Genomic DNA, 10,000 nt, shown 5'->3' with positions numbered 1-10,000 from the left:
GGGCCTTGGAGCAGGCACATGCCTCGACCACCATCGGCACAAGCCGACCTTTGGTGCGGGCACTTACTTCAACCACCATCGGTAGAAGATGGCCCCCGGTGTATGTGGTTGCATCGAACACGATCGACACATTCTGGGCCTTGGTTTGGGCAGTTGCCTTGATCACCATCAGTAGAAGATGGCCTCTAGTGCGGGTAATTACCTCGAACACCATCGGCACATGCTGGGCCTTGATGAGGGCACATGCCTCGAGTTGGTACGGGCGGCTACCTCGACCACCATCGGCATGTGCTAGGCCTTGGTATGAGCACATGCCTCGACCACCATCGACACAAGCCGACCTTTGGTGCAGGCACTTGCCTCGACCACCATAGGTAAAAGATGGCCCTTGATGCGAACAGTTGCATCGAACACCATCGACACATGCTGGGCCTTGGTGTGGGCGGTTACTTCAATCACCATCGATAGAAGATGGCCCTTGGTATGGGCGGTTACCTTGAACACCCCTTGGTGCTGGTGGTTACCTCGAACACCATCAACACGTGCTAGGCCTTGGTACGGGCACATGCCTCAAATTGGTGTGGGCGGTTGCCTCAACCACCATCGGCACGTGCTGGGCCTTGGTATGGATGTCACGAGCTCCAACCTCAGACTCAAAATCTGTGCGACCTTAGGCTTGGAATCTCCTCATTTATGCCTAAGTCAATCTAAATAGGATAACAAGGTAGAATACTGGAATATGCTGTGTATTCACTGAAATAAAAATGTTTGATGGTATACAAATAAGGGTGGAGCAGCCCTCTATTTATAATTGAGGCTCCAGCTACACTTAACGGCAATATCCCTAGAATAAAGGCTAAAATCATGAGATTACACAGATTACAATCAATCAGGATTCTAATTCCTGATTTCTAGGGTCAACCAAATTTGCCAGGAGGCTTCTGCTAATCCTGCAAGCTTCCAGAATGTTCACTTGCGTATCTAGCACCTTGGGCCCTTCTGGATGTGGTGTAGGCAGCCTGCATGCCAAGCCTTCACCTCACAGGTTGGCCTGCAAGCTGGGTGGGAATTCTAACCTTGTCTCCTAGGCCTTGCACATAAATACCCACCAACGCACTTGGTGTGCGGGCCTCAGCCTCTGGCTCGCGTGCTGGTGTGCCTGACGTGCCCGTCCAGGGCATGACATTCTCCCAAACTTGATTATGCAATGCCCTTGTTGCATCTCCTGCAAGGTACTACTTGATCTATCCCCGAACTGCCATAAGTCTTCTGCTGGTTCCCAATTCGCCTCACTGTCTGAAGTCCCTTCCAGTGCACCAAGTACTCTTGTCTTGGTTGATAGTTCTTCTGTCTCACCTCTCGATCAGCTATGATACTGTGGACCTTCTTCTTATATGAGGCTCTTGCTCCCAATGGCGCACGTTTTAATTCTACCCGTCTTGGATCTCCCTCATCCTCATGGAACGGCTTGAGCATGCTCACATGGAACACTAGGTGTACCTTTGGCTTGGGTGGCATATTTAGCTTGTAGGCAACCTTGCCCACCCTCTTGACTACTCGAAAAAGTCCCTCACACCTCCAGACTAGGCCTTTGTGCAGCCCCCTATGGCGCACAATGGGATGTAGCTTTACCAACACCAAGTCTCTAACCTGGAACTGCACGTCCCACCTATTCTGATCTGCCCACTTCTTCGACCTCTTTGCCACCTTGTGTAGACAGACTCTGGCCAAGTCAGTTTGCTCTTGCCATGCCTTGGCAAACTTGTATGCTACTAGATTTGGCCTTGTATAACCCGCAACAATCGAACTGGATGTTAGTGGTTGTTACCCTGTCACAACCTCAAATGGGCTCTGGTTTGTTGCCTCACTCTTTTATAAGTTGTAGGAAAACTGTGCAACATCTAGCAACTTTGGCAAGTCTCGTTGTGTGGCACTCACATAGTGCCTGAGGTAAACCTCCAATAGTCCATTCACACGCTCAGTTTGCCCATCGGTCTGTGGATGCATGCTGGTGAAAAACTTCAAGTTTGACCCCAACAGCTTGAACAACTCAGTCCAGAACCTGCCCATGAAACGCCCTATCCCGATCACTAACAATGGTCCTTAGCACTCTCCAGTACTTAACCATGTTCTTCAGGAAAAATCGAGCTGCCTTCTCGACTAGGCAGTCCTTGGTTGCTGGAATGAAGATTCCATACTTGGAAAACCTGTCCATCACTACCATGATGCTTCCAAACCCCTCTGCTTTGGGTAGACTGACTATAAAGTCCAGAGAAACACTCTCCCATGGTCACTCTGGCACTGGTAATGGCTCCAAGAGATCGTATGGTTTCTTGAGCTCCACCTTGTCCTGTTGGCACATAAGATAAATCTTCACATAGCCCTTCATATCATCCTTCATGTGCGGCCAATAGTACTGGTCCTCGATCAATGCCAAGGTGCGGCTCACTCCTGGGTGTCCAGCCCACCTTGAATCATAACACTCTTGCAAAATTTCCTTGCGGAGCTTCCCATGCTACGATACAAATAGTCTACTACCCCTGGTGTACAACAAACCATCATGCACCCAAAATCGCCTAGTTTTACCTTGCTGGGCATACTCCATAAGAGCCTTGGCTGTAGGATCATGTGCAAGTCCTTTTTTGATGTGCGGCACTAGTGACCCCTCTGGTTGGCTAATGGCAACAAGGTTAGCCTTCCTGCTCAGGGTGTCTTCCACTAGGTTCACCCATTTTGGCTTGAACTCCATCTGAAAGTCAAATTTTGCAAGAAAATCTTACCATCTCGCCTGCTTAGGGGACGGCTTCTTTTACGTCTGAAAGTAGCTGGTCGCCACATTGTCCGTCCTAACCACAAACCTCGACCCCAATAGGTAATGGTGCCAAGTGCGCAAGTAGTGCACCACTGCAGTTATCTCCTTCTCTTGACCGTGTACTTACGCTCAGTCTCATTCAGCTTCATGCTCTCGAACGTGACTGGACGTCCTTCATGCATCAACACGCCCCCTATGGCAAAGTCTGATGCATCCGTATGCACCTCATACTTCTTGGCATGATTTGGTAACGCCAAGACTAAATCTTCGACATAGCCTGCTTCAACTTATCAAAGGTTTCCTGGTGCCCTGCACTCCACTCCCATGCTCTCCTTTTCTTGAGCAAGTCAGTTAATGGTGTGGCTATTGCTGAGTGACCTTTGATGAAGCACCTATAATAGTTGACCAACCTAAGGAACGATCTCAACTCAGTGACCTTGGCTGGCGGTTGCCACTCCAGGATGGCATGCACCTTGCCTTCATCCATGTGTATCCTGCCACTTTCCACTATGTGGCCTAAGAACGGGATCTCCTGTTGGGTGAATAAGCACTTCTCCCTCTTGACAAATAGCTTGTGCACCCGTAACACCTCAAACACCTATCTCAAGTGGTCTACATGCTCTCCCAAAGTCTGGCTATAGATCACAATGTCATCCAAATAAACCACAACAAATCGATCAAGGAATGACTGAAGTACCTTATTCATAAGGGTGCAGAATGTTACTGGGGCATTAGTGAGTCCGAAAGGCATCACCAAGAACTCATACGAACCATACCGAGTGACACATGCTGTCTTTAGCTCATCTCCTCCGTGATCCTAACTTGGTAGTAGCCTGACCTCAAATCCAACTTGGTGAACCACCTCGAACTCCCAAGTTGGTCGAACAAGTTCACAATGAGTGGGATAAGGTACTTGTTCTTGACGGTCAGCTTGTTCAAAGCTTGATAGTCTATGCACAGCCGTAACGACCCATCATGCTTGCACTGGAATAGATTCGATGCACCATATGGTACCTTTGATGGCCTAATGAAACCAGCATCAACTAACTCTTTGAGCTACTTCCTCAACTCTTCCAACTCTGGTGGGGACATTAGGTGAGGGGCTCTAACTGGTGGCTTGGCCTCGAACACCAACTCGATCTTATGGTTCACCTCCCTCTTTGGTGGTAGCTAGCTAGGCAACTTTGCAGGCATCACATCACTAAAGGTCTTCAGCACCTTTAGCACCTCCAAAGGTGACTCAGTCTCCTTCTCTTTTGGTTTCTCATACTTCAGGGATGCCAAGAAGGTGTCTTCTTCCCTACTTATCGCATTGGCAAATTGGATGGCTGACACCACCCATGACCTAACTACAGACCCTCTTCTCAATGGCACTAGGCATTGGCACCGTGCATCCAGGATGCAAACACAATCGATAAAAGGCACAAAGAGGACGTTAATCCAAACAAGGAAATCCAACCCAATCATAAACTGATAGTCATCAAGGGGTATTACCTCTATGGTCTCCTTACCTTTCTAGTCTTCAAGTTGCAACTCCACTCCCTGTGCTACTCCAATGGCTGAAACCTCATTGGAGTTCACCGTTTTAATGGTACCAATCCCTTTCTGCACCTTTAGTTCGAGCTTCTGGGCTCTATCACCTGAATAAAAAGATGTGAGGCACCTGTGTCCACTAGTGTGCTCACCTTTTGACCCGTAACCATCAGATCCATAAACATCAAGCCCTTTGGCTTGCGGTTCCCCTTACTCTAGATAGCATTGAGCACCAACGACCCAAGCTTTGCTGCCCCTAACTTTGGCTCCTCGTCAGACTCCTTTTGTGGGTAATTCCACGTTATGTGGCTCCCTTCACATAGGTAGCATGCTAGTGGCTCTAGGTCCCCTTTGCTTTCCACTTGCCTAGTGGTGGCTTCCTCTCGCCATCCTTGGTTGAACGGTCTCGATCCCTATCATTGGACTCCCAGTCACAGTCTTTCCCCTTAGACTACTTCTTTCGATCCCTATCGTCCCCGCCCTTACCCTTAGGCTAGAAAGACTCAAACTTGTTCAGAAGCTTAAACTCTATCAAGGACTCAGTAGTAGTTATGGCTTTAGCCAAGTCATGAACTCTCTTATGTTGAAGCACATGCTTCACCCACGACTTCAGCCCAACCATGAAAGTAAATAAGGCATCTTTCTTACCTAGATTCAAGATTTGTAGCATCAGTTCAGAGAATTTTTGGACATACTCCCTTATGTCCCCTTATTTGCTTAGCCTGCATAACTTTGCCTACATCTCATCAACGGCATATTCCAAGTAAAATTACTCTCTAAACACTTTTTGGAACTCTGCCCAGGTTCCAATCTTGGCGCTCTCACGCCTGACATCATCACACCTGCGCCTTCACCATAACAAGGCTACATCAGTGAGATACATAGCAGCAGTGCTTACCTTTATCGCCTCGTCCTGCATGCCCATGGCCTGGAAGTACTGCTCCATACCCCATAGGTAGTTGTCTACTTCTTTGGCCACCCTAGTCCATTTTAACTCCTTAGGCTTAGGGACATCCATTCTGGACTTGGACACTCCAGCAAACATGCCATTCCCAATGGTAGTCTTGCAAGCAATGAGCTCACTGGCAAGCTCCTCCATCCGTTGACGATGGCCTCCATACCATCACATAAGGTCAGCACTTCAGCCTCAAAGGCCTCATTCCTTTGGGTGATCACGTCTATGTTTTCGTTGAGAGTAGCTTGCAGCTCACCTTAGATCTCTTCCCCCATGGAGTCTAGCGATGCAATGTGAGTCTCCACTTTCTCAAGCTTTTCCCTCATGTCGCCCATGGTCACCTCCATCTTGGCCAGCCTACCATTCATAGTAGACCATATGTCTCTTGAACTGGCTTTTCTACCTCTTCCATGCCCCTACACTTGGGCCTCTGGTTGTTGGTTAGCAACGTCGCTTTAGGATGCCATCTCTTCAATCACGATTTAACCTGTACAACACAAACATGCAAAATCGAACTTGCTCTGATATCAACTATCACGGGCTCTGACCTCAGACTCAGAGTCCAGGTTGCCTTAGGCTTGGAATCTCCTTCTTTATGCATATGTCAGCCTAAAACATAAGCGTGCGGGCACTAGAACAATAAGAAGAGCTGATTACGCAAGTTAAAGAGAAACAAGATAACAAGTTAGAATGCTAGAATATGCTGTGTATTCACTGAAATAGAAGTGTTTGATGGTGTAAAAATGAGGGTGGAGCAGCCCTTTATTTATAGTTGAGGCTCCTACTACACTTAACGGCAATATCCCTAGAATAAAGGTTAAAATCATGGGATTACACATATTACAATCAATCAGGATTCTAACTCCAGATTTCTAAGGTCAACCAAATCTACCAAGAGGCTTTTGCTGATCCTGCAAGCTTCCAGAATGTTCGCTTGCATATCTAGCTCCTTGGGCCCTTCTGGATATGCTGCGAGTAGCCTACATGCCAGGCTTTGGCCTCACGGGATGACTTATAAGCTAGGCGAGTGTTCTGACCTTGTCTTTTAGGCCTTACACGTAAATACCTGCCAGCGCACCTGGTGGCGGGCCTCAACCTCTGGTTCACGTGCTGGTGCGCCTGATGTGCCTGGCGTGCCCACCCAGGATGTGACACGAGCACATGCCTCGACCACTTTTAGCACAAGCCGGCCCTTGGTGCGGGCACTTACCTTGATCACCGTCGGCATGTGCCATGCCTCGATCAGCATCGGTAGAAGATGATCCTTGGTATGGGCGGTTGCCTCGAACACCATCGACACATACTGGGCCTTTGTGCGGGTAGATACCTCAACCAACATCGGTGCATGCATGCCTCAATCAGCAAGCGCACAAGCTGGAATCGGTGTTGGACCTACCTCGATCAGCATTGGTAGAAGATGGCCCTTGGTGTAGGCAGTCGCATCGAACACCATCGGCATGCACTGGCCTTTGGTGCGGGCACATGCCTCGACAACCATCGGCACTTGCTCACCCTTGGTGCAGGATATGCTTGTGTTGGAGAAAGTGCCCCCATTTTAGACACTTTAACATCTACTGGTAGCATATCTATAAAATCTCTAATGCTCTTTAAGGGGTGGTGGTCCGGTACCCTCTCACCCCCCACGAGGGGAGTAGGTGTGCGTGATGGGCCTCCCATTGCGTACACCCAGGGTAACGTCCCTTGAGCAAAATACAAGGTGTGCATGCTTTTCGACCATTTTGTTAGGTGACTGCTTGTTCCAATAACCGACAGGTGCCCATGACCTCGACCGATTGGCGTGTATACGAAAAAGAAGAGCCAAGCTTGAGCCCGTGCACGTGGTGGATGCTACCCTAGACCCCAAACCAAGTCCTTAAATCGAGCAATGGCTCCCTAGGGTGGTGTGAGCAGAAGCTGTGGTTACGGGCTTGGCCTAGCTAAGTCTCTCAACATTTGACAGTTTCTCGATCCCTTCTCATCGACCACAAAAAAGCCTTGGCCTCGACGAGGTCGTGCACACAGCCAATGCTACACAAGATCCCAGGAACAAGTCCCTAAATTGGGCAATGTCCCCCTAAGGTAATGTCAGTGGAGCTCGCGCGTGCGGTCCCGGCTAGGCTAAGCATTGGTTGTATGGTGCAGTTGTTGCCTGTCGGATGGTAGGGGTAGTCTCGTGGCCCTTGCTTGTGTTTTTCTTGTGCTAAACGGTTGTGGCGTGGCCTCACAAGTCACTTCTTCCGCTTGCTTATGGAGTAATCGATCGGGTGGGTTATGGACCAACGTGCGTGGATGTTGCCACTTGTATGCAATGGGCATAATAGTGGTGCTATGGTTGTGCATGTTGGCAGGCTCCATGCTTGATGCATCGAACTGTCAACCCATCATCCTCTTCAATCTCCCCCCATACGATCGTGGTACCTTGAAGGTATGATCGAGATCCTGTGCTGCATACCTGAATCGATGCAAATCGGATGTCTCAACATCTCTCATCCATTTTGTGTCCCGAGAGGCTACTGGTCAGATGTCAATCGTGGTCGGTGTCCCAAGCGCGCCACCCAAACCTTCATGGTAGTGTTGATGCACCGGTGTTCGATCGTGCTCTCGAATGCAGAACGTTTAGCGAGCGTGAGCTCTCGACCCCCGTTCATTTGATGCTATGCATTTCACGTACTTGACATACACGATGCTTACGCTTTGCGTTGGGCTCTCTCCATTGCTTGGTCGATGCATCGAGGCCCACACGGTGCCAACGTCCTGAAGGAATGCTACTTGGTTGATCCTGCCAGTAATCATATACTTGTCTCAAAGATTAAGCCATGCATGTGTAAGTATGAACTAATTCAGACTGTGAAACTACGAATGGCTCATTAAATTAGTTATAGTTTGTTTGATGGTATCTACTACTCGAATAACCATAGTAATTCTAGAGCTAATACGTCCAACAAACCCTGACTTCTGGAAAGGATGCATTTATTAGATAAAAAGTCAACGCGAGCTATGGCTGTTGCTATGATGATTCATGATAACTAGACGGATCGCACGGCCTTTGTGTCGATGACGCATCATTCAAATTTTTACCCTATCAACTTTTGATGGTAGGATAGTGGCCTACTATGATTGTGACGAGTGACGGAGAGTTGGGGTTCGATTTCGAAGAGGGAGCCTTAGAAACGGCTACTACATCCAAGGAAGGCGTAGGCGCGCAAATTACCCAATCCTGACACGGAGAGGTAGTGACAATAAATAACAATATCGGGCTCTATGCGTTTGGTAATTGGAATGAGTACAATCTAAATTCCTTAACGAGGATCCATTGGAGGGCAAGTCTAGTGCCAGCAACCGTGATAATTCCAGCTCCAATAGCGTATATTTAAGTTATTACAGTTAAAAAGCTCATAGTTGAAACTAGGGTTAAGTCATCCGATCTACTCGTCCCTACTATCGACGATGCATTCCTGGACTTAATTGCCTGGGTCGTTCCTTCGGTGTTGTTACTTTGAAGAAATTAGAATGCTCGAAGTAGGCCTACGCTTGTATACATTAGCATGGGATAACATCATAGGATTTCGGTCCTATTGTGTTGGCCTTCGGGATCAAAGTAAAGATTAACAAAGACATTTGTATTTCATAGTCAGAGGTGAAATTCTTGGATTTATGAAAGATGAAAAACTGCGAAAGCATTTGCCAAGGATGTTTTCATTAATCAAGAATGAAAGTTGGGGGCTCGAAGACGATTAGATACCGTTCTAGTCTCAACCATAAACGATGCCGACCAGGGATCTACGGATATTACTTTTAGGACTCCGCCAGCACCTTATGAGAAATCAAAGTCTTTGGGTTTCGGGGGGAGTATGGTCGCAAGGCTGAAACTTAAAGGAATTGATAGAAGGGCACCACTAGGAGTGGAGACTGTGGCTTAATTTGACTCAACACAAGGAAACTTACTAGGTTCAGACATAGTAAGGATTGACAGACTGAGAGCTCTTTTTTGATTTTATGGGTGGTGGTTCACGGCCGTTCTTAGTTGGTGGAGCGATTTGTCGGGTTAATTCCATTAACGAACGAGACCTCAGCCTGCTAACTAGCTACGTGGAGGTGATCCTTCGTGGCTAGCTTCTTAGAGGGACTATGGTCGCTTAGGCCAAGGAAGTTTGAGGCAATAATAGGTCTGTGATGCCTTTAGATGTTTTAGGCTGCACGCCTGCTTCACAAATGTATTCAACGAGTCTATAGCCTTGGCCGATAAGCCCGGGTAATCTTTGAAATTTCATCATGATGGGGATAGTCATTGCAATTGTTAGTCTTTAATGAGGAATTCCTAGTAAGCGTAAGTCATCAGCTCGCGTTGACTATGTCTTTGCCCTTTGTACACACCGCCCGTCGTTCCTACCGATTGAATGGTCCGATGAAGTGTTCGGATCACGGTGACATGGACAGTTCACTGCCCACGATGTTGCGAGAAGTCTACTAAACCTTATCATTTAAAGGAAGAAGAAGTCATAACAAGGTTTCTGTAAGGGAGCTTTCAGAAGGATCATTATCGAAACCCATCTTGACGAATGATCCGTGGACGTGTTAATGAAACATCGAGGGGGCAAGGGTGCCCTGGTGCCCCGAGCCTCTTCCGACCCTGGAAGGGTGCAACGATCGCTTTGTGCCCCTTATCAGACGGGCGAAATGATCGACGTCATCTTGCTTAC

General features: G+C 48.0%; 1 pseudogene; it reads left to right on the top strand.

The window, feature by feature from the left end:
- The first annotated feature begins 8,066 nt into the window (after positions 1–8,066).
- LOC149513125 (18S ribosomal RNA) lies at positions 8,067–9,840 on the top strand (annotated as a pseudogene).
- The last annotated feature ends 160 nt before the right edge of the window (positions 9,841–10,000 follow it).

Source organism: Durio zibethinus, chromosome 20 (assembly GCF_047325235.1).
Source record: "Durio zibethinus cultivar Kanyao isolate XHJ-2024 chromosome 20, ASM4732523v1, whole genome shotgun sequence".
Taxonomy (NCBI): Eukaryota; Viridiplantae; Streptophyta; class Magnoliopsida; order Malvales; family Malvaceae; genus Durio; species Durio zibethinus.
The sequence above is the reverse complement of the archived record's forward strand: the minus strand, read 5'-3'. Positions and strand labels throughout refer to the sequence as shown.